This window comes from Hoplias malabaricus, chromosome 8 (assembly GCF_029633855.1).
Source record: "Hoplias malabaricus isolate fHopMal1 chromosome 8, fHopMal1.hap1, whole genome shotgun sequence".
Taxonomy (NCBI): domain Eukaryota; kingdom Metazoa; phylum Chordata; class Actinopteri; order Characiformes; family Erythrinidae; genus Hoplias; species Hoplias malabaricus.
Window position 1 is genome coordinate 18,721,659 of NC_089807.1, and position 26,671 is coordinate 18,748,329.

General features: G+C 37.9%; 1 long non-coding RNA gene across 2 annotated transcripts; it reads left to right on the forward strand.

Annotated features, from left to right (window-relative positions):
* The first annotated feature begins 2,202 nt into the window (after window positions 1-2,202).
* Window positions 2,203-25,496, forward strand: LOC136705011 (uncharacterized). Of its 2 annotated transcripts, none has more exons than XR_010803996.1 (3): window positions 2,203-2,369; window positions 2,609-2,893; window positions 25,311-25,496. It is a non-coding gene; the product is annotated as an uncharacterized lncRNA (long non-coding RNA). The 2 variants fall into 2 exon arrangements; XR_010803997.1 differs by lacking the exon at window positions 25,311-25,496 and adding an exon at window positions 19,659-19,955.
* The last annotated feature ends 1,175 nt before the right edge of the window (window positions 25,497-26,671 follow it).

A 26,671-nucleotide genomic window follows, 5' to 3' on the forward strand; every position in this document is an offset into this window, starting at 1 on the left:
TTAAATGTGCTTATATTTATAAAATACAGTTAAGTTGGTTACTGAAAACACTGGAAATCTTTATTCTTTCCTTTGAAGTTTTGTCAAATGTTCAAGTAAAATAAATGTTCAAGAGAATCAACAAATCACTGATTCTTGTTTTTCCCCTGTATTTTACATTGAATTAAATAGCTTAAAAAAAAGAAAAGAAGAAAAGAAACTATGAACTGCTCAGATACAACTATGGATTTAGTGTAGTTTAAAAAATACCACAGTGATGCTATAAAGTCATCTAAAAGCTCTGGGATGAGGTGATGGTGCAGCGCTTAAATGTCTCATGTCACAACAGGCATCAATCTTTCAGATTATTCTACCTGAGCTTTCTAGATGTAGAAAGTATGTGTCATTATTGTGGCTCATGCTGAAGTAAACGGAGCTTTATGTGTCACATAAAGCTGTGCATGTGATCCCATTAGAGACTCTATATATACTGAAGCCGTTATTTCAGTGCCATAAGACCATGAGAGAGAGAGAGAGAGAGAGAGAGAGAGAGAGAATACACTCAATATTCAATGTAACTTAATATAATTTAAATTACATATTAGTAATGATTAGTATAAATTTGTGGTTCCAAAATAGTACACTTTAAGTACTCTTTTTCCACAAGTGAAGCCTACCCCATACCCAAAATATTAGCTAGCTATCAGCTGACTCCTATGTAGATAAAGCAGTAAAAAACAGTTTTTTTTAATAATGTGGAACTGTATTTGATTAACATTAACGGTAGACAAAGAGACTGTGTCCCAAAAAGCACTTTACATACTACACAACAGAAAGCACTGCTAAGGGGTATTATTATCCATCCATCCATTATCTGTAAGCACTTATCCAATTTAGGGTCGCGGGGGGTCCAGAGCCTACCTGGAATCATTGGGCGCAAGGCGGGAATACACCCTGGAGGGGACGCCAGTCCTTCACAGGGCAACACAGACACACACACATTCACACCTACGGACACTTTCGAGTGGCCAATCCACCTGCAACGTGTGTTTTTGGACTGTGGGAGGAAACCGGAGCACCCGGAGGAAACCCACGCGGACACGGGGAGAACACACCAACTCCTCACAGACAGTCACCCAGAGCAGGAATCGAACCCACAACCTCCAGGAGCTGTGTGACTGCGACACTACCTGCTGCGCCACCGTGCCGCCCGGGTATTATTGTTATTATTATTATTATTATTATTATTATTATTAGTATTATTATTATTATTATTATTATTATTATTATTATTAATACTATTCAGTGCAGCAGTATGCAGTTTGGGACACGGCCAGAGACTAACGGTAACTTGCTGCATGTTTACAGTTCGTTCTCACAACCTGAACACAACTAATATTAACGTTGATTAACTCTAAAATCCTCCTGTGTTACCCTAACAAGACGTTATACAAGCCGCTGTCATAACTGTAATTAGCTGTCATTGTTATCTATTGTGCTCTCGTTACTGACCTCAAGCCCAGAGCTGGTAAAAACTAACTTTATAAACCAAACTCTGAGGGTGAATCGGAGGCCAGTGAAGCTGGTGATTGAAGCAGCTTTATATTTGAAAAGGGGCCTTAACCAGCGAAGGCTGAAGATCCACCCAAAACAGATTTTTCTCTCCGTGGTATAATTTGTGTGTGTGTGTGTAGGGGGGGGGGGCAAATGCCAAAGTTTCCCATTTTCGTGAGGATCACCCCCATGCCCCACGCTAGGCCCATGCCTATATTTATTAACATGCTTTACATATTATTATTCAAAATATTTCGTAATTATATTTAGTTTCATTACGAATATTATTCATATCGGGATATTTTGGTGACCCCCCTCCCCTCCCCGCACTTGGTGCTTGATCCGCGTGGGCGGAGCGCTGACACTGGACCTGTGCGCCCAATGATTGCAGGTAGGCTCTGGACCCACCGCGACCCTGAACTGGATAAGCGGTTACAGATAATGAATGAATATATATATATATATATTTATATGTGTGTGTGTGTGTGTGCAAGTGAAAATGACTTAAAACCATTCCTGGGCTCTCGCGCTGAACCGAGCTGTGGCTCATTCCCCTTAAAAGGAAAAAGGGCCGTTTAGACAGTGGGGGAATGGTGTTCTGCCAGTTATTTATTTATTTTTGTAATTATTGTTATGTATTTATTTATTTTTTATCCATGTGGTATTTTGGCCAAATAATGTCACAGACATTTGATGAAGACTCCACGACTATGTTAACTTCAGAAAAAGGGTATATGTCCCCTTTCAACAAAGCTGAAGAGTAGAACAGCGTTTCCATGGCAATCTCAGTGCTGCCCTCTACTGGCAACAGACTAAAATAATTAATGTTTCAAAATGTAAGAAGAACAAAACTATCCATGTGAGCTGTACGCACAAATGAATGTAATGTACATTTCATTGTATGCTTTAAATATTCCTTTTTTGTTTTAAATATTTATGTACATATTAACAGAATTCTTAAACTCTAACTGGCCGTTGTTATGAATGGTATATGAGAATTAATCTTGACTTAACATACAGATCAACAATAACATTAGGACCACTTTGTTTCTGCACTCTTTGTCCATTCTCTTAGCTCCACTGACCCTAAAGGAGGACTTTGCTTTTCTAAAAGTATTCTCTGCATACTTTGTCACATTTCACCCAGTTCTTCAATGGTCAGCAACTCTCAGTCACAGGACCAGCAGTAGGTAGTGCTGCAGCTGGTAGTGTCGCAGTCACACAGCTCCAGGGCCCTGGAGGTTGTGGGTTCAAGTCCTGCTCAAGTCCTCACATGTCTGTGAGGAGTTTGGTGTGTTCTCCCCGTGTCCGCGTGTGTTTCATACTGGTGCTCCGGTTTCCTTCCAAGGTCCAAAAACAGGTATGTGGATTGTGACTCAAAAAGTGTCAGAGTGTGTAGGTGAATGTGTAATTGTGTGTCGCCTTGTGAAGGACTGGTGCCTTCTCCTGGGTGTGTTACTGCCTTGCGCCTAGTGATTCTGGGTGGACTCCGGACCCACCCTGAATTCGAGAAGAGGGTTCAAACAATGAAGGAATGGATGAATGAATAATAATAAAAAAATTAGTTTTTACAGAGTAGTTTGATGGAAACGTCTGCTGATGGAATTGAACAAAGCAGAGCAATAGCTAACAGCAGTGAAGATATATCCTTATTTTATTCTTCTCTCTACCTCAGAAGATATCACCTATTACTTAAAAATTATTGACATTAAAAGTATTATTTATTTTAAAACAATACTAATGCACTACTACATCAGAGAGTTTAAATTATTTACTTCTATAAGAACCTCATTAATTTGTTTCTAATATTAATTCATTTAATGTAAAATCTATCTTGGATGTGAGCATATATTATGTGCATGTGTGTTGTATTGAATGTTTATTGCATCTGAATGTTGTATTTACATCTTGAAGCATTAGAAAGAAATAACACTGAGATTACCTTGGGGTAGTGTTTCTTAGTCCTGGTATGACCTCTGCCCTGCATGCTGTAGTGTTCTCCTTATTCCATCTCACCCTCTTCAGCTGTGGAAGGGGCTGTTAATTAGCATCCGCCGTGTTGGAAGCAGAGGAATCTCTCACATGTGCAGGGCAGTTGCCCACCAGGGCCAGGACTGAGAACCACTGCCTTGGGCATATAAAGAACGTCAACAAACAATCAGTAGAAATGGTCTAAACTGTGGAAAACATATTACATTAGTGTAAATAACATCATTATTTTTCATTTTGTTCTGACACTGAAAACATGCAGTCAATGTCTCCTTCACAGTGATCAAGGAGGACATTGTGCGTTGCTACGGTTACCGTCCTGAATCCTGTCTGCACCTGTGCCCCATGGCAGTATGGGAAACAAGGATGTTCTTGGCAGTAATACTGGGTTAGACCTGAAGAGATTCAGACCCTAGAGACCACACACAGGTGTGTGAGTGTGTGTGTATGGGTGCGTATGCCTGTGTGTGGTCTGGCATGGCTACACTTATCAAAAGTGGGAGTTTCTGTGCCTAAAGAGAACTTGATTTTTTTTTTTTTTTGGTGTGTTTGAGGGTAAAGCCCCCGCCCATTTATCTCTGAGTGTCGTCCCCACAATGCCCCCCACCCTGCTGAGTCTCGTGTTCACTGCTGGACTGCTTCCAATAGAAGGGATTATTGTTAAACTCATATAATCTCCTGTGTTTCCTCCACTGATTCACATTTGTACTGAGTTGCATTCACACACATCCTTACTGTATTAGTTAGCCTCTCACTGGTCAGTGCTTAGAACCTAGAACAAACTGAGGCCAAGAACAAAAGATCCAGCTCTGTAGAGTTTCCCCTATGTATAAACTATGTGAGTATGTCTGGTCTGACAGGAACAACATTGCCTAAGTTCACAAATGACATGCCACCATTGTTGTCAGAGTACAAACTACCTAAGTTATTATTACCGTTCAGGCCATTTTCCCAGGAGACAGTAATCCATGTGCTCTTTGCATTATTATGTGGTAGGAATCCACTCCAGTGGTGGGCTGGGGACCATCACTAGGGGATTCTGAATTTCCCACACCTCCCATCAAAAACCCCAGCCATCTCAGTATAATGTCAGCAAAATAAAAAGTCAGCTGCCATAAGAAGGTTCCACTTCTACGGCACTTTCCTCTGTAGCGTTAGTTACAAACTAACTTAGTTAGTTTGTAACTTAGTAAACAAACTAAGCGCCTAAAGAGACATGTTAGAAAAAGAGGACTGTGGCTATAAATAACATCATAACATAAAAAAATATCTTATAATGTATAGGCTCCACATTCTTAAATATATATACCTTTAAAAATGTCATAAATGTCACTGCTGTTTAAAACGACATATTAAATAGTGAAAGGAATTTATTTACACTCACATTTCACATTTACAAAAGTGACAACAAAAGCTCTTTTAACCTTTTTATTTTCAACATTCTTCTATTCCTTCTAAAAGTTCATACTAATTATCATAATAAAAGTACATAACAAAATGATTTTGGCTTTGAATTTACCCTTGTATTTAATTTATTTTTTAAATATAGACCCTTTATTTTAAGCTTTTTTTTTAAAACAATTTCTTCAAACTGTTTAGTGTTTTGCTGTTGAGACAAAACCTATTTTTCAATTCTTTATTTTCTGACATATAAAATTGCCAACATTTCCTACTTAATAGATAGAAATATAATAATAGAAATGATAGAAAATAGAAATATTGATCCTACAAAATGAGTTAGACTACAAATGAATTTTTTTCCTTCTTTCCATTTCCTAAAATGTAAATAATAATAATAATAAAAATGGTTCTACAAAAAGCTTTTTGCATGGATATTATATATATATATATATATATATATATATATATAATATATGTACATAGAGAGAGAGAGGGAGAGACATGAAACAACACAAAACTAGAACCTATGGCATGGGGATCTTGTAGTGAGAAACAGACCTTATGACAAATGTGATGTCATAGTTTAGTAACACGAGATGCTTCTTGTTGTGTTAGCAATGAAGCAGAATACCTGTGAAGTGTGTTACTTGTTTGGATCCGACTATGTGCCTTTGAAGCTGGGGAGTTTGCTGTCTTCATGGCAGGGAGCTGAGAGTGTGAGTGAGTGATAGTAATTGGTTTGGGAATGAATAATGAATAGTAAGCTCAGGGGAAACCCATGGCATTAACCCTCAGCCAATTCTCACCCAAGACTGTCATTCACTCAACACAGTACAGAGCCTACCTGCAGATACCTGAAACCACACACACACGCACAGAAGTTTTGTCTCCATTTTTTCATGTCCATGGGACATTACATAACATTGCTGTTTAAAGAAAAACATATATATGTCCATTTTTGTCAATTTTTAGTTTATTACATCATTTGAACACAGCAGTTGTCCTTCACAGTGTGTGAACATTTCAATATGAACTGACCAATAAAAACACTGAAATTACTTAAAATAAAGTTTCTATAAAGTCACTATTTTGATGCTACCAACATTCATTTTGAGAATTCCTAACCCTAACCTTTACTCTTTTTTTCATTTTATAATATATCCCCTGCTTGTTAAATGTTTGAGAAATCGTGGTACATCAATTTTATTTATTTTACTAAAAATGTAATAGTAATTTCAGGTTGAGTAACTGTATTTATAATAGCAAATGAGAGTAATTACCATTTTTTCCCTTATTTAGCTTATTGCTAAACATTTGTATATGAACCTGGTTCAAACATTCCAGTTTAGAATGCATGGCCTGGAAGACCACTGAATTTACTTGTGCTTACTCTGTTTGCATGCTTTTCAAAGCCTTGGTAAATTAGCTGCAACAGCATGGTCCAGTTCTGAAGTGTAGCATAACTGTAGCGTAACTGAAAACACATTTATGTCATAGCAATATAAATCTCAGCCTAAACTCTTCACACTGAATGGGATTTTGTCTGTGATCTGTAAAGATTGTCTAACCTACCAACAGAAGCATGGAAAGGCCAAATAAGAAGGAAATGTTAAAGTGGTGTTTACATGAAGTGTGTCTGTTCTTATCCCACAAACACAAACACACACACTCACATAGTGTCTGAACAAACTTCTTCCTCTGAACCTGAGACTGACAGGTTTAGGATTCCCCACACCCGTCAGTCTGTATCGGCCCCATTTTAAATCACAGCAGTAAAAACAAAGATGGAATAGTGCAGATTCAGACTGTCACTCATAGTAAAGGCAATCTCTTTCATATCCAGCACTGTAAACACCGGGGCTTTCTCGCACTAATTTGTTGAACATAGTTACAGTTGTCAAGGCCAAAGCCGCTGCATTTGAAGCCTCACTGCACTAGTGTTTACATTGGAAGCTCTGGGTTCCTCCCCCTCAGGCATTATTATGGCTAGACAAGTCAATTGTCAATAACTGTCAACTTTCAAGAAAGAAGGCTGCATCCATCTGCTTTTACCTGCTGTGTAATTAGTGAAGAGCAGCTTCTCATGCTCAAATACTTGCCAACAACATGCCACATCACATGTCTCACCAGAAACACACATGGGTGGCACAGAAATTTATTACTTTGTGATATCTTTCCACATTATATGCAAATAACTCATGGTTTGAAATGAGTGCTATTAATAGTTAATTTTAAAAATATTTTTTGCCTGATTCGCATTTGGTCAAGAACCATTCATTATGTATGTTTGGGCATGTACCCACACACAAACAGAGAGAGAGAGAGAGAGAGAGAGAGAGAGAGAGAGACAGAGAGAGAGAGAGAGAGAGAGAGAGAGAGAGAGAGAGAGCAAAACGTGGACAGACAGACAGAGAACTTCAGGTTGTTCCACCTGTTCCCCTGGGGCTGCAGCATGAACTGCCTTTCATAAGCTAGCATGCTAAAAGATATATGGGAATATTAAAGTGTTTAATATGGTCTAGATGGGCTGTGGAACAATAGCAGCATTGTGCAGCTTCTCAGACTGTTTTTCTCTGTGGCTTAGCGCTTAGCTAATAGAAGGTTCCTCGCCGTGGGATATTTGTCTTGTCAAGTGGCTTCCCTACAGATCTTACTGAATGATAAAGGTGTTAGCAGGCTTCTAGCATGTGCATACTATCTGATCTCTATCAGTTGTGAACCTCAGGCCTTTTGCCGGCAATCGAAGAAGCTGAAGAGCCGTTTGACCACAGTTTGGGCTCTTTTTCCCCTGTGTGTATTAAGATATTTAACAATTAGTAAAGTAAAGAAGGCAATAAATTTAAGAATGGCAAAGTCACTTTTGTGATGCATCACTATTTCATAAAAATGGTAAATATAAAATAGCACTGTGCTAACTGTTACAAAACTGAAATTTTTACAGTGTTGTCTGTCATTTCCCAGTACCTAAACTCCTGGTGGTGAACCTACACTTGTTCGCTTGAGAATAATGAGACAAACCAATTAGCACAATTAGAATTCCCTGAACAGAGGAGAGAGAGAGAGAGATCAGGATGTTTTTAGAAGGAGACCACAAACCATCTTTACACACTCTTTCCTAAACATTAGATCCCACAGTGGTTATGAAGCCAAACACTATACAGTACTTAGTGATTAGATGAAGCATCACAAAAGGCTTTGACAAATTCCTTAAAAGCAAGTTGCATGTGTATATGACGCTGTGGTTAAATAAAGGCAATGAAACTAAAGCTAAATTAGTGTTACAATAATGTAACCTGTGGTTTAGAGTTGACTAGATTAAGACCTGATATTTCCCTAAACCTCAATATAAATATAAAGGTAAAGGCATAACATCCAATGTGTAACTTTAGGACACAATATATACATATAAGATTATTTTCTTTCTCTTTCTATTTATTTTCTAATCACATAGTTCTGTAAGAAGGAATAAACAAAAAGGCTATCTAAAATGATTTATTAGAATTAGAAATAATGAGCAATCCCAACCAAATGGAACAAAAAATATGTTCCATCCATTATCTGTAACCGCTTATCCAATTTAGGGTCACGGGGGGTCCAGAGCCTATCTGGAATCATCGGGCGCAAAGCGGGAATACACCCCGGAGGGGACGCCAATCCTTCCCAGGGCAACACAGACACATTCACTCACACCTACGGACACTTTCGAGTCGCCAATCCACCTGCAACGTGTGTTTTTGGACTGTGGGAGGAAACCGGAGCACCCGGAGGAAACCCACGCGGACACAGGGAGAACACACCAACTCCTCACAGACAGTCACCCGGAGCTGGAATCAAACCCACAACCTCCAGGCCCCTGGAGCTGTGTGACTGCGACACTACCTGCTGCGCCACCGTGCCGCCCAAAAAATATGTTAATAATGATAAAAAGTTTTTTGGTTGCTATTAATAAGAATGGGTATTTTTATATTGGGTTAAAAAGAATGGGGAAACTTTGTATTGGGTTAAATAAACATAAGGATATTATCTTTAAAGCCAATGTGAGATTAAATGACACATAACTGATACTAATGTATTAAACAAGTCAAATTAGGATAAAAAAAATCCCCCTTTTTATAATTTCACATTTCATCCCAGGTTTGTAGGCCGTGATTTCAGTTTCTTCAAGACACACCCACTGTGGATGTAGATGTTCAGTTGTGGATGATGAGGCGGTTTGTTCAATGTTCACAGCAAAAACACTGACCAAAAAAGTGGTATACTCTGGAACAACATTACAGGAGACTAAAGTCACCATGATTAATATCAAGCCTGGGCAAGAGTGTGAGTAACTGCACACACCACTGGGTTGTGAAGCAGTGGGACTGTGTTCTCTGGAGGGATGGAACCTACAACAAGCTGTAGAAAATCATCAGTTAAACACCCTCTGCTGTGCTCATAATTATGTGTTCTCTGTCCTGAAGTTGTTGCACTTGTCCCTCAGTCAGTCATGACAGTCTCTGAGCGATCAGGACCATGCTCACTGTGTGTGTGTGTGTGTGTGTGTGTGTGTGTGTGTGTGCATGTGTGTGTGTTGTGACTGAGTGAGTCACACACCTGAGGATCTTGTTTTTTCTGGCCTCATTTAAGCCTGTCAGCAGACACAGGAAGCCCCATATCCACCTCCTACACCAGCCCCCAATACTCGAGTGATTTATCAGTTGTTGAGAAGTGTGGTTGAGGCTTTTGGAGGCTGGTCTCCAAATCTCTGTGCCCTAGTATTACAACACTGTGACCTTGTGCATTTATATGCTTATGTCAAGATTTTCTGTTATATAGCCCATAAATTCCCCAGATTTATTATAGCACAAAAAAAGTATTATTCTGTAATTACTTGGACTGCAAATCTGCAATTGAAGTTTGGACCTTTTGAGGAGTTTTGGCTATTTCATTTCAGTGGGCCACCCCAGAAATATATCTGTTCATTGGTAGCCTGTTGTGATCATTCTCCCATGCAAATGTTGAAAAATGTTTTTATTATTTTACATCATATAATAATTTATATAATAACATAGTGAAGATTTTACATAAACATCATATGATAATTTACAGGTTTATCAGATATTCCCAGAATTTTGAAATAAACAACTATTTACTAAATTATAAATCATGTACTGTCATTCTCTGTTTACAGTCAATTTAGTCTTTTTTTAACCTCTTACTTGAATATAATGCTGTGGTTTTCAGAGCAATTTCAGAGTCATATTTAGCCTTTAAGACATCTGAAACTTCCTACATTTCTTAGCCTCCAGCCAATATATCATTTTTATATATTAGTAAATAAATTAGTCTGCCACAAAAAAATGATCAAATTTTATTTGAAAACATTGATTCCAAAACTTTGAATAGTAGAACAATGGGGTGGTTATGAAAAAATATGGGCTATTCTCGGTATATTTATAACGTTCACCACTATGTTAGATGTTTTTGATAAAATGGCTATTGAATATAGACACAAAATAAACAATACAAATTTTAAACCAATTAATGTTTATTGTTCCCAATAAATATATACCTTTTCACACACACACACACACACACACACACACACACACACACACACACACACACACACAGAAAGAGAAGGAAAGAGAGAGAGACTCCAGACTGCTGGGAAGTGGAGGCTCTTACTTTAAGGTGTGTGTCTGTCAGCAGCGTTGGCTGGTTTTGTTTGAGCAGCTCTTCGGCTCCTTTGATTTGAACTCTGAGTTATTTATTAAGCCACAATCACCTTGTTGCGCAACTTCCACTCAGACAGACAAAAATGTTCCTCTTTTGTCACTAATGACAATAACCAATCTGTCAAATGCTCAGAGTACATTAAGATTTGTTGATATTTATTAATAAACGGTATGTCCAAATACTAGTGTACATCCCAGATAAATAGTGAATTCAACTCTTTTAAGGATCATCCTGTGAGGACATGTACATTCATTTATCTTCAATAAAATGAATAGCAAAAAGTAAAACAGTGTAAGGTTAGGGTTAGCTGACTCCCTAATGGTCTCATGGAGGAATGTGTTCAAATCCTTACAGGAAAAGCATCCATTGTAAGGCCTTTGCTGAATAGTAGAAACAGTAAAGGAAACATTCATTCCTCATTAATACCCTTCGGAAGACATGGTGGATGAGCAGATGTTCTTATATAAGTGCACACTTATGAGTACCATATTACTATTAGGTCTGCTGTAGTCACACAAAAAAAACTCATATTTGTTGCAGAGTAGACATATAGGTATAGATTTAAATAGAGAAATATTTCTGTTTACTTTTATACCTTGGTTGTACAGACAGTGACTCATGACAGGCAAATCTACATGAATACACTTAATGATGAAGGGGGAAAAGCACAGCAATCAAACTGAAAGCTAAATGAAAAGATAAGTGAAGTGATGATGTTGAAGAATTATAAAGCCATAATGGGTTTAATTAGGAAGTGTAAAAAATTTGACAGTGGTTTGGCAGTCAAGACCTACAAGTTAAGAAGGCCACACACACACATACACGCACAAAAACACAGACACACACACGAACACACACACACACCTAGACACACTAAAACACATAAACAGACACACAATATGTGCTGTTATTGCTGGACATAAAACACTCTTCTGTCATCTCTGTTTCACCAAAGATCTACACTGTTGCACGTTCTCAATGATTCTAATCTAACATGACCAGCTATCTGTGGAATCTGTTGGAGTATATTACTCATCACACACATTCGCAGACACACATTCAAGGTCACATGAGGTCTGTGTTACATGGCATCAAACCAGTAGAGAAACATAATAAAAGCTATGATTGAGTGGGAACAGAAATAAACAACTCCTCCACAGCACTTTTTTTTTGAATGATAGGGAGCCTTTTCCAATCAAATATCTTTCAAAAATAATTCATTAATCAGTTATTAATTAATTGTATTTTTGAAGTATGTAATGACATAAACATAAATAGGTGCTTTCTAGTGTTGAGCCCTGACTTTTAAAGCAAGGCCCCAGATCAGGCCATTAATGTCAAAACTGTTTTATTGATTTTGTAGTAGCTTTTAACAGGCATATTAGCATATATTCCCTCCTGAAATGCATTTATCATGCTAACAGATAGTCAAAATGGCAGTGGTACAGCAGATCTAGTGATGTTCTTCTGACAAAATGAGTCCTTTTCATTGGAAATCAAACCAGTTAACCAGTGTTTGCAGCTACTCGTGCCCTTCTGTCCAGCTCTTGATTTCCTGAGCAATGTGTTATGTGTAGTGTGTCTCTGTGTGTGTATGTCTCTCTCATCCGCTGTGTGTGTGTGTGTGTGTGTGTGTGTGTGTACGTGTGTGTGTATGAAGAGAGGTGTAATTTATGGCAAAATTAGGCCCTTTTATACGGTTGCCATATTGTCAACATGGCTTGTTAAATCTCCACTCCTCTACCACTCCCCTCTAGTTCTGTCATTCTTTCTTTCATTCTCTTCTTTTTCTTTTTCATTTGTTCTAATTCCAGGGCTGGCCGGGTCTTGCCTGGATTTGAACAGTGCTGGGTTTCAAAGGGTAATTGACACCTTACCTGTAATTTCATGGTTTCACTCCACCTGCCTTTGAAGTCTCAGACTTGAGATGTAGAGCTGTGTGTGTGTGTGTGTGTGTGTGTGTGTGTGTGCATAAGTGCACATGTGTATGTCTTTGTGTCATGTGTGACATTTTTCAGTTGCTTTGTGAGCACATTATTATTAAATTGTTTCTAATATATTTACACACTATATTGGAACATTTCTATGAGGATTAAATTGCATTCAGCCACAAAAACACTACTGAGGTCATGTTCTGATGTTAAAAGTTTAGTACCGGTAAAAAATGCCACTTAAAGTCATTCCTGATGAATTAGTTGTTCGCTTTACAGTTCTGTTGCTCTGCAGTCTATTGCTTGGGGTGGAGGGTGGGGGGGCATGGTGACCTTTATTGTGATCAATAGTGGGGTGCACAAGGGTGGGTTTGGACAGTGTAGAAAGATATAACAAATAGGTTTTAGTCCTCCATGGCAAATTACAAATTAATTTGCATCTTGTTTTGATGTTTATGGGTTTAATTTATTGTGGGTTATGGGTTTTGATCTGTTTATTCTGAGTTCTGCTGTTGTTGATTTTTGCTTTTCACATTGCACATACCTTGACAAAAGCTAAAGATGAAGCAAAGTGTGAGTTCTGCAGCTTGTTTCCTAATGCCCACCAGTTCATAGGGGAAAATAATTTCAACATTATTTTCCACATAAACTGTGTATGTCATTAATGTGTATGTTGCTTGTACTTTGTCTTGTGGAAGTGTTAGATGAGATAAGATTATGTTTGTTTATGCTGGGTCAGAATGGAAAGATTTTCTCCCTCTGTAGCTCAAACTTTCGGCAAATCTTTCAAAGCACAGATTTTCCCTGTGTTCCTATAGTTATTTACAGTGCTGTGTCTCATCCAGACACAGAGCAGCCTATAATCTGAGACAGTGATGAGAGTTAAATTGTGCATTTTCCTCTAATGAATCATTTTTAAGCACATACAGAGACTCTAGTTTTCTACTGTAATTACGATCTCTATCACACCCTAATTTATTATATGAGCCTATAAAACTACAGCACAGTACATAATTACACGTGCATTAAAGAGAACTAAAGCCTCATCATGGATAGATGCAGTATCTACACATTTCACTACACTGTACGCAAGGTTAATCCTTACCAATCCTTACAATCCTTACATTTTAACGTTAAATTATTATTGTATTAAAAAATATTAATTAACAATTTAGATTGCTACTGGGTACTCTAAATATTACATAACTTGATTAATTGCATCATACTACTCCATGGGTGGCAATTATACAATTGTAGGCATTCTTCATTTTTTAGGGAGGGGGGGCACTAAAGTAGCGTGTTTATACAATTTAACTTCATAGTGCAGAGACAAGTCCATTTTCGAATGGTGTATTTCAGTCAGGTGATTAATAGGCACTTGGAGCCAGAGGATCTTGGCACATGTTTGTCTTCACCTGTGTCCCTGCTATTAGTTTACAGAGGTGTCAATCTCTTCTGACCTGCCCGCTAAGAGTTGTAAGCGAATCCCTGGGCAGAGCAACACCCAGCAACCCACCCCTCCCCCCATTTAATAGGAAAATGCCAGTGCTCCGCTCACAGCTCGCGGCGCACATTGGTCCAAATTATACTGGACCCCCCACCCCTTAAACTTTGAATTCATGAATTCTATGTAAACACGTTCCATTTCTTGGTGCTAGGATTATCACAATGCTGGATTACCCTTGTACCTTGCAACATTTTGAGAGATTAAAATATTACGAATATGTAATAAGGCATTTATTTTTCTTGTAGACTTGGGATACTATAATATGTTCATCAAGTTTCTTTCTATGGACAAGCAAAACAAACACAGCAGCTAAAGAAGTGTACTGAATAAACATATTTTAAATGAAGACAGAATAAACAGAACAAAGTAAAAAACACTAAAAGACAGTGTTTCTGCTCCTCGTGCCAGACGGCTGTACTGGCTGTACTGAACAGGGCTGTTTAGACAGTGTAAAAATGTGCTGTTTTGTTTGATCCTGTGATATTTTGACAAAATGTCACAGAGGTTTTATTTAGGCCCCGGGGAAATGTGTTTCTGTAGCTTGGGGGAAAATGGCTATACATCCCCTTTAAATATGTGTGGATTTCTCATTTTTTTATTTGTTGCTGATTAATTCAAATCCATTTTGAGAATTTAAATTAGGAATATAATTAATGAGATTAAGAATGGTAATTTCCACACATCTCCTGGTTCTCAGGGTCTTGGGATTGATCCTTATCTAGTATCACAGTCTTTAAGGAGATATCTGCATGGGTGTTTTCTGTCTGTCCAAAATCACATGTTCATAGGTGGATTCTCTATGTGTGTGAACAAGTATGTGAAGTCCTGTGATAGACTATTGCTCTGATCAGTGAAGGTTCCTCTTTAGTAAATATGTGATGTGTGGTGAAGGCACTTGCATGGATTGACTTTCATTGCATCATCCAGGTGGATGCTGCGCACTGCTGATGATTAAGGTGACACCCTAATATTTCAAAGAATGTAAAATGCTGTATTTGTCCAGATAAGAGCTGTATAAGTGTAATAGTTAAAATATATTAAATTTGATAAGATTATATGTTTGGTTATCAGACAAAAATAAACATTTGTATAGATAGATAGATAGATAGATAGATAGATAGATGAAAAAATATAAAGATAGCAAAAGAGAAATAGTGAGTTAAGGACAGAGAGAGAGAGAGAGAGAGAGAGAGAGAGAGAGAGAGAGAGGCGCAGACAATCAAAAAGCAAGCGGGGTGTGTGTGTGTGTGTTTGGGCTGTGTTCCAGATTTCTGTCTGGATTAGCAGTTCCTCCCTGCAGGGGGCATGACCCTTCCCCCCTCCCTTCACACTCCCCAAAACTAACGGAGCGAGGCCAGTGACCGGCCCATGCACCTGAACCCCCGCCTTGCTCCCCCCTTACCCATCTCCTGGCTCCACACACATACGCGCACACCACAACTCTGAACGTACAGATTATGGAAGTTAAGTAAGCCTGTATTTTGAGGACTCTTCACCTGTTTGAGGCTGTATTTCAGGGAGTATTTCACAGAGTGAAAATATGAGTTCTAGTCATTAACCTCTGCTCTCTTTGCTGTGTTCAGCTGTTTGTCCGTACTCCCCACTGTAGTAACTCTCTGGCTGAGCTACTCTGGCTCTGGATGGACTTGTTGAGCTTCTGAGCTTCTCCCACGGTATTGAGGCTTACGGCTGAAACAATAACTGTCAACATCTCCCAGAGAGAGAGAGAGAGAGAGAGAGAGAGAGAGAGAGAGAGAGAGAGAGAATGGGAGAGAGAGAGCGAGAGAGAGAGTGTGTAAGTGTACTGCTATCATAGTGGCTGTGAGTGTTTACCCATAACACCAATCTAAGAGCTCCCTGCATTAATACCACGGACCTGTGTAAACTGTAAACAATCCATCACTTCACCCATACACTCTCTCTCTCTCGCTCTCTCGCTCTCTCTCTCTATGTCTCTTACCCTCTCTCACTTAGGCACACTTGAAAGCCACTATTTTGCACACTGTGGCAATGAGATCCCTCTTACATCCTCATTCCTTCACTGGAAGAGTATGTATAAATGGCAGCAAAACAAGGGCAGAGACCTTGTTACATACCAGAGATGGTTAAAGTTCCATAAAGTCATACTCAGATGTAAGGGTTGCACATGTGGTTTAAATAATTAAAAGTAAAAAAAGTAAAAGTACCTCAACTGCTTAGGTACTGAGTTTGCCTGGAAATAAAAAAGAAAAGAAAAGAAAATAGCATTATTATCAATTTATAAATAATTATTTATAAAAGCACAAATATATTATAGATATATAAATAGACAGATTCTTCACACAGTCCAAAAATACATATTTGTAGGTGGACTGGCTATTTAAAAGTGCCCTGTGATGGACTGGTGCCTTTACAACTAGTGTTTTTAGGTAGGCTCCGGACCCACCATTAACCCCTAACAGAATAAAATGAATGAATGAATGAACAAATTAATTTTCTATAATTGCTTCATCCTGATGAGGGTCACTGTGGGTCCAGAGCCTACCTGGAATCATTGAGCATAAGGCAGGAACCCACCCTGGAAAGGGCACCAATTCATCAGAGTGCATCACACACTCACACAGTCACTTGCACACTCCCATCTATGGAGAATTTCACAACGTCAGCCCACTTCCCAACATGTATTATTTGCAGTGGTGGACAAAGTACCAAACCATGTACTTGATTAAAGGTACAGATACTCAACGTAAAATTTTACTCCAGTAAAAGTATTCCTCGTTGTAGATCTCCACTTGAGTAAAAGTACAAAAGTATTTACCTTCAAATGTACTTAAGTATGGAAATGTAAGTAAAAGTACCATGATGCGTTATGGGTCTAAAGTTCTATTATAATTTTTGTGACAAGACTCATGCTTAACACATTGTAGGTGAAAAGGGGTGGTTTCATTCCCTCCTCCAAAAGTTACATAGTGCAGTTTCTGCAGTGCTGAGAAAGCATCAATGACAGAGGCTCTATTCTCCCTATTAGAGGTCAGCAAGGCATCACAATGATTTTGAAGCTGTAATTTTCAGGTAGGGCGGCATGGTGGCGCAGCAGGTAGGAACCTGGAGGTTGTGGGTTCAAGTCCCTCTCCAGGTGACTGTTCTCCAGGAGTTTGGTGTTTTCTCCCTGTGTCCACGTAGGTTTCCTCCAGGTGCTCAGATTCCCTCCCACGGTCTAAAAAACACGTTGGTAGGTGGACTGGCAACTCAGCAGTGTGCACTGACACTCACTCAACAGTGAGTGAATGTGTAAGTGTGTGTTGCTCTGTGAAGGACTGGCACCCCTTCCAGGGTGTGTTCCTGTTTTGCGCCCAATGATTCTGGGTAGGCTCCAGACCCACAGTGACCCTGAAATGGAGAAGCGGTTACAGACTATGAATGAATTAATGAATTAATTTTAAAGTAAAAATATTACATAGTGTTCCTTTAAGCTCTCTGTTTTGTCTGCATAGTAGCAGAGTATAGTTTGAGCTATTTCTGTAATTCTGAGACACCTGTTTCTTAAACAGACTACGGTTTAGTTTTTCTGAATTTCTGACCTGATACTCGTTTGTGTCTTTGGACTTATTTCTCTGTACTGATTTTTGGGTTTTGGAAAAATTTTTCAGGGGTTTCATGATGTTTAATAAATTTCCAACGGACTCTCACCCTTGGTGAGTGGTTTGTGACATCTACAGATCCGTAAACTGTGTATATGAATGAATAGTAGTTACTGATGACACAAATACAGCCAAATACTGAACATTTAAATTTGATCATTCACACCGGTTCTAGGAATTGAAAGTGATTACTTACAGTTTCAAATTCGCACAACAGTTGTTAAAAAAAGTCTGCCTTTGGTATTGTTGGTTTTAGGCAGAGAGACATTTTGACTTGTTTCAGCACAGCGACTGTGTTTATTAATCTCCTAGCTACGGAGCCACTGTGTCCAGCGGAGAGCTGTGTGGAGCATGGAGATATGTTCAGACACATTACGGTTTGATTCACACACAAACCAAAAAGATTTTTATAATGTAGTGGAGTAAAAAGTAAGATATTCGACTTTGAAATGTAGTGGAGTTAAAGTAAAAAGACGCCCAAATGGAAATACTTTAGTAAAGTACAGATACACGAAAAAAGTACTTAAGTACAGTAACAAACTACATTTACTTCGTTACTGTCCATCACTGGTTATTTGAAACTGGAGCACCAGTGTGGTTAAAACATTAACTGTTCACAAATATTTATTTTTAATGACTTATTTCACTGAATTTATTTTTATTTTTATATTTAACCGTTGACCAGGCAAGTCATAAACAGCTTCTGTTTTACAAAGAATTTACAGAATATTTTATAGTTACCTATATCATTCATCTCATATCTGCCTTGTAAATTGATGTCTACTTTACTTTTATATTCAATTCCAGATATTCATTAGATTGACTTACTACGTGCTAATACCTCTGTCATTTCATCTTGGATCTTATACATCATCACTCATCATTCTGGATACTATTGTTTAGTGTTTTTGGTTTTTCTAATAATCTGTCCTACGATTTTAAACTTTCCCAAGGCTATTTATTAACATTTTACACACAATCAGGTATAATCACTATTAGGTATGTGTGACTGAAAATAGTGCTTCCAAACTTTAAAACAGCCACATTTCTGAGTGGGTGTGTAATCCATGCAGGTTCTTTAGTAATTAGTTTGATGTTATGAATTTGGCCAGTTTCAGATCCGTTCCAGTACTTGCTATAGGCAGAATGAGCAACCATGCATAACTCTCCATTTCTGCCATGTGTTTGATCATACAAGGCTGAGAGTGGAGTGTGTGTTCAGTGTAGACTAAGCAGCTGGGTCATGCATTGTCAGAAGGAAAGAAGGAAGACCACACCCACTAGCACAGGAAGCGTTTCTCTTGCCTGCCTCCATCCAAACAAATTAGTGTCTTAGGCCTGGCTGGCCAGCCCATTTAGAGCTCACCACTAAGTGATACAGAGGCACATCTGGACATTGTGGAAGACCCTCAATGTTTTCATACACTGATACTGAAATCTGCAATAAACCAACATTTATATCCATTCTGAGCATGTATTTACACTAGTAATCATAATTTTGTCGGTTTTCATATTCACTATTTTTATATATTAGATGTGTAGTACCTGATGGAAAAAGGTTGTAACTCATCACTCACTGATGTTTAATAAAAATGTTAAGCAGTAGGTATTTTGTACTCAGTATTTCTCACTCAGTATTTCAAGTATGTGGTTTATACATTTTGGATATTCATTTATGACTGCTATCTTTGTCATTTTACAATGGTCAACTAATATGAATTCTAAACTTCATTATTATCCTTATTGTTGATTTATTTTTTATGCCATTTTCTTATGGTCCTAATGTTTATTTTAAAGCTGATATATCCTATTTGAATAGCGGATGTCCACATGTTGCCTAAAGCTGCATGCCGACGCAAAAGAAGTCTGAATACTCTGGTGTTTTCTATGGCCCCTGGCCCCATTCCTTGCTTATTTCTCTCTCTCTCTCTCTCTCTCTCTCTCTCTCTCGGCCCCAAGATGAACCTGACTGAGAGGGGCTCTGGGCTCCTGGTTGGCAGAAGACTGGATTAGTAGCTCTGCGGCTGGGCTCAGACGTCAGGACCTTGGCCCCTTAATGAGCTCCTCTCCATGGCTCACAGAACCAGACAAGGCCAGATGTTCAACCCGGTAAAGGGATGGGGGCAGTGTCCAGTTACCACTACTATACACATCTACTATCAGCTGCAGAAGATTCAACTAGTCATTATTTTGAAAAACATCTTGTGGAGATCAGGAGCAGAATGAACAGCCATATGCTATAGGATACCACTGACTCATTTGTTTAAATCAGTAGTTTGCTGAAATATCTAAGCAGTCAAAATAGTCATCTTTTGAATGAAAAAACCATGGCTAAAAAATATTTTTTAAAAATGTAATTAATTTAAAATAAATTCAATTTAATGTCATTGTAATGTCAATTTCAATTCTAGTTCATTTCAGACCCACTGGTGGAACACACATTAAGTGGTTTACACAATAAGAGCATTCCACCAGTGGGTCTGAAATTAAAACTGGAATTTTAATTAATACAATGACATTAAATATTTGAAGCTGTAAGCTTATGAAGTGTAACATTACCAGTGTTGTTTCTCTCTATGGGAAATGTTTTGAGCTCGGTTGAGCTTCTAGTGAGTAACTAAAATAAAATTATATTATGTCAGGAATTACCCCTGCATGTTTATCTGAGACTACTGTACAACTCAGTACAGATATGCTTGATTTATTAAGCATTATTCATAGGTACAACTGCTCCATTAGCATCATTCAAGTAAAAATCCAAGTACTAAACCTGACTTGGCTGATTGAATACATTTGGTGCCAGAAAAATAATTGATTTGATTTTAAGTGTTTTGGAGTTATTAAAGGAAGTCAAAGAACCAGGGGAATCTGGGAAAAAGATTTAAATTTTAGAGAGAGAGAGAATGAGTAAAAGTTGTGAAGTGCTTAAGGCAGCTGTGTGGAACATGCAGCGAGGCAGATATCTGCTGGCAACACTCCCAGGAACCTGACCGCAGACAGACCTCCCACCCTATACACCTGCTCTACATATACGCATGTCTCTCTCTCCCTCTCTCTCTCTCTCTCTCTCTCTCTCTCTCTCTCTCACACACACACACACACACACATGCATACATTCATACCACACATACACACAGTGAATTTACTTACATTTGATCGTTATACTCGTTGTAAATAGAACTGAGTGTAAAATGAACCAGGCTGCATTTAGTATCATTGACATCAACTATACTGATGTGGTGATATGGTCATGTGATCAGGGTGTGTTTAGTGCCTGAAAACTTTAAATATAACTGTAGATTTTAACTGTAGATGATAATCGTTGTTTTGTTTAGTTCAGTTAACTGTAAGAGTGTCAGATGGAAATTTAAGCTTAACTGATCACATTCACAAACTTTTGCACTAAAGCTTACATTCTAGATTTATTTCAGCAAAGTAAGGTTTTAATTCACGGTATATTTAAGTCTGTCATAAATTAAATCATTTTTAGTAAACAGTTTATAGCAGTAAAGTATTATAATAGTAGTAATATTGGCTAGATATTCCCTTATTCTGCTGTTGGGTTTATGTCAAAGGTGTTTTTCTACCTTAGACCTAATGATTCCAGTTAGTTTCTGGACTTTCTATTACTCTACAAAAGTATATAAAATCAATGTAGATCAATCAAAATAATTTAATAATTTAATTTAATTTAATATATATATATTTTTTGCCAAATCTCTTCCACACTAACAGATAAAATTGCTAATGAAGTAACCACCACATACACACCCCTCTCTGTCTCTCTCTCTCTCTCTCATACACACACACACACACACACACACACACACAAAATAGAGAGAGTAACTTAACAAAATGTATTAACATAACATAATAACAAGGTTTTACATATGCTGAAATACTGATAGTGTTTCAAACAGCAGTGCTTGCTAAAAGTTTGACTGGTGATCCTGGGAAATGTTTGTAATTGAGTCAAATGATGTTAAAAGTTATATATATCGCTCATAATATACACTGGACCATGTTCTTACAAGCATAAAGTGTAACTTTGGTTGTTCTCTAGCCATTATAATCACGGACAGAAAATCACATTACCAGAATCGATGTCCAATTCTAGAAATAGGGCTGATCTGGCTAAAGTTAACAGGTGCTACCACTGGCCCTTGTTCATAAGTAACTCAAAAAAACCTCTTCAACAAAGTTTAGGTTCCACTGACACAAAGTGTAACTCTGGCCATTACAACCACCCAGCAACAACAGAAAAGCACTTATTACCAAAAGTGATGCCTAACACTAAAACGTTCACTAATCCGGCTAATGTTATCAGCAGCAAACCCTGGCTCACTGCTCTGTATCTCTCCAAAACCTTTTTTTTTTTAACACTTTTTAACACTTGGGTGAAACTTATCACTAACTAACACAGCCACATATCAAGAAAGTGCATCTACCTTGTGTCCTCATGTCTCTCTCAGCTCCATTTACTGAGTAAAATAAGTAAAATATTAAGTCTTGTAAGTTGCTCTGTCACTTGTAACGCATAGCACAGTTCTGTCTCAGAGTTCTCTGCCCTGTGATTCTGCAGTAGTCTAGTAGTCTAGATTTTAGAGAAGCATCCCCGGAGTGCAGTGAAAGAGGTGCTATTCTTCCTATTACAAGTCAGAGGGGCATTACAATCGTTTTGAAGCAGTCCTTTTAAGGTAAAATATTACATAGTTTTCCTTTAAGATCAACTCCAATTTCTAAAATAAAATAAAAAAAAGCAAGACAAGGTTTTTCATATTTTCATAGTTAACTAATAGTTAACTAATGACAACAGGAATACAGTTTGAACATAGAGCAATGTTGTGACTGAAATTATGTTTGTGAAAAAAATTATATGACATTCTGTAACAGTATTAACTACATTTCTCATCAGAGGCTCTTACTAAATGCCATGTCACAGTGGGTGTCTCTAAATTAATCAATTAAAAAAAAGAACAATGGCACTTTTTTCTTCACAGATTGCTTATAAGTGGGCAATAATATGGTAATATAACAAGTTGCACTTACCCATATATTCAATTTCTTGGAAATTAAGTTTCAATGAATTATTCAGTAAGTGTACAGGTTTTGTAATATTATATATTACAATTTTTGTTATATATTTATATAAAATATATTGTAAAAATATATTTATGTAATGTTAAAATATAGATTTATATAAATTAAATACTCATTCTACTTAGTGACTGGAATCACAGTGAAACGTTACTGTGACCCACATCATGTAATAAATTTGTTGTAATGTGTGGTTGATGCTATGGTATAGCTACTGCTTTCTGCACTGAGGACTAGGGTTAGAGAATCCCAGCATGGCCAAGAACCGATGACCAGGGTTTGGTGCCCTGTGTGGGTTAAGATGTTTAAGAACAAATGACCAGGGTTTGATTCCTTGCTTGGGTAAAACACAGATCAGTAAGAACTAATGATAAGGGTTTGATTCCCTTGAGTGTAAAATGATTTTATTCCAAGTAATTTTGGAGCATTTCTATTGGTCCATTCATCATGAAATTTTAACACAATGTGAGGGGAAAACTGTGAGATACGTGTTTTTACCTGTTAAGTATTTTTCTTATACTGAGGATTTGCAAGATCAAAGCTGTGTTCTGTTGTGAAACCATGTTTGTTTTCCCAGTTTGAATTAATGTACAGTATGTCAAATACAAAAATAATCAGGAGGCAACACACAACATGAGCAGCAGAGGAGATGACACAGTTTGCAGGCTGCTCAGTGGAGAAGGAGCCTAGTTAGCCGTGTATTTGGGAGTAAGCTGTGCGCAGTGGCAGAGCAGTGTGTGTGATCCCTGAAGGAGGCACTAGTGGTCAGGTTGGCTGCGAGGGAAACAGACCAAAGTGTTACAGTTTGTTTTGTTTTGTCTTGTTCTTTTTTTAACTGTACAATGGGGGGGCAGTTCCCCAAGCTGTTCCAGAACTGCGGTTGAGTGGGCCGTGGGTCGGGGGACAATAGCAGCTCCTGTCCCGCGCTGCACAAAGGCCTGTCCGTGTCGATTAGTGTAGGGGGGCTGGGGTGACTGGGTAATAGCTTATTACGCCCCTGCAGAGAGAGTGGCCCTTGGAGGAGTGCCAATTGAAGCCTAAGTCCAATTAAAGAAGAAAAGCACAGGGAACGTGGAGCAGCGACACACATTCCTCTACACTCCTCCCTCACTTTCACACTCTGTCACTCACTCAGAGTTTTTTTTTGTGTGTGTGTGGTAAAATTATGCCAGGAATATTATCTATTTTTCTGTGTATATCAGTAAATTGATACAGTATAAATCCTGCTCTTTTAAATAGTACACATATTAATAGTTTTTTTCTAATTATTAAATCAGTAAAAGCGTGTTTTTTTCTTAAAACAATGAACCAAAAAGACGTCTTTACCAAGGTCTGCTTTATGCAAAAAAACTTTCTTTAATAAAATTAATTCCAATTGGATATGTGCTGTGATGCCACATTATTGACATCATATCAAATTAAACTTAATTAAAATTAATATTAATTAATTCACTATGAAGGAAATCATTTTAAATACATTTAAATACAATCAATGTGTTTTCTTTTCAGTTTTCAGCCAGACACTAAGCAAAGTCTAAGTAGCTGAATTCTGAGTAAAAATAAGTTTACTCCTGTACATTTTTGTGACTACGTTCGGTATAATACTTTACACCACCAGTTTAATCCCTTTGGTTTAGGGTTGTGATGCCAGTACACTAAAGTATAAATAAAAAAGCTGTCTTGACAAAATATTTACAGTTTTTCATTACTTACCTTAAACACGACAGCCAAAGTTTCAAAAGCAGTCTTTCAGTTCAATCAATCAGGTATTCCACTGTGGTGGCACATTCAGGCTTTAAAGAACAGGTGCGCATTAATCAACACCTGTAAGAGGGCGTTTACTCCCAAAGAGCTGTGCCTAAAGGATCACAACCTTCATCATGATGATTACACATTCACTGTAATTACCGTGGTAACCGTCTTAGTTCCAGCTGAGTGTTCAGTCTCAGTGTTCAGTCACAGGAGGCTGCAGTCCTGCGGATTGAGCAGCATGTTCCTACAGCCTGTCAAATGCTGCTGGTGCTGAACCAATTAAGATTCGGAAAGAGGGGAAAGGATCATCGCTGCTTCACCGTGCAGTGATGGCTTAACCACTCCAGGAAAAAAAAATACTAGGGTTTTAATTTATTTTATAGTTTCTTTATTTTTTGGGGCTAGAGTTTACAAACATTTGATAACTCCTTAAACTCTTCATGTAAGGCCTGTAAATCTATAATTTCCCATTCTCAGTCTCCTTCCCGCTAACTATACATATCTGTTTTGTAATAGTAGAAAACATAAGTAGTTTCCTTGTCTTAACTGTATAGTCAGTTAGAGAATTGTACAATACTATCTCATTTGCCCTGGAATTCCCCCATCAAATCACTCTGTCTGTGTATGGGGGAGTAAATGTTTTGTGAAATAAATCTGCAATGAATTCCCTTCTCTCTCTATGTCCTAGTAATTGTATGCAAATACAAACCACGACCATCTCTCTCTCTCTCTCTCTCTCTCTCTCTCTCTCTCTTTCTGCAGGTGTGAACTCTGCTTTGTTGATCATAATCCTGTGCAGGAGAGCCGCTGAATGTGTTTGACTCTGCCCAATCCTGCGCTGACCGTTTCCACAGCGACCTCATGAGATCCGACAGGCGTAAAAATAATGACGGACACCTTGGCCGCTGTTGACCCGCCCTGACTCGCCCCCGACTCGCTCACTCCACATGAGAGGTAACACAACCACTTAACTAAGGCCCTGCACACGCATATACACACAGGACAGAGATACACACACCCTCCACACTCAACACTAACACACATACACACACTCATACTCCAAAGCACTTCCTTTGCTTCTCCCACAGAAGGGGGGCTCATACACACTGTAAAATAATAATAATAAATAAATAAATGTAAAATAACGTAATAACTTTCCATAGGAAGTATTACAAACACTCTTCTACTACTCTTAAAGCTTACCTCCTGCCAGGTATCCGTTAATCTCGGATGTGCAAAGGAGTTATAGCTCGGCTAAGACTTTCCAATATTCCAATTTTCCAATATATTTATGTAAAATACATTGTAAATATATATTTATGTAATGTTAAAATATGTATTTATATAAGTGAAATACTCATTCTACTTAGGGACTGTAATCACAGTGAAACTACACAGGGTTCGAATCCCAGCATGGCCAAGAACAGATGACCAGGGTTTAATTCCTTTCTTGGGTAAAGCACAGATCAGTAAGAATGACAAGGGTTTGATTCATTGAATTGAGATACAGTGAACTAAGCTAATTAAATAATATTTCTTCTTTTTAAAACAAGGAAACGCTTCAAGTTATGCTATTAATATTTTAATAATGATTCTCTTTGTGTGTTTAATTTCATTCTGCCCTTTGTGACAGCACATTAACTTCTTTACTGCTGCTCGCAATTTAAAATTTTTATTTGTATTTTTTTTTACACATAAAAAGGATCCCAGGTAGAAAATATGGACACAAATAGCATTCTAGCATTTTGTTACACGTGAGTGAGTGTGTACTTCAATGTATGAGTTAATAAGTTAGAGGTCATCTCCATGAAGTGCTATGAGTCTACGAAGAGGAGCTCACAAATGTCTTTTCCTGATAGATGCTGGATTTCTATTAAGACATTACTCAGTACATGATGGGTTTTAACCTGCTGCTTGTTTACTTTGATTTTCCTGCTTTTACCTCTACTTGAGTCTTTATTTGATTGAGAAAAAACCTCACCACTTTTACTTGAGTATGTACCCAGCTACTACTCCAACCTGTTCTGCCCCTGTGATTTCTTCAGTAATCACTGTACTTGAGTACTGATGACTAGCATCACTAGCATCAAAATACACTGAAGCTCAATCCCAAACTGATGATG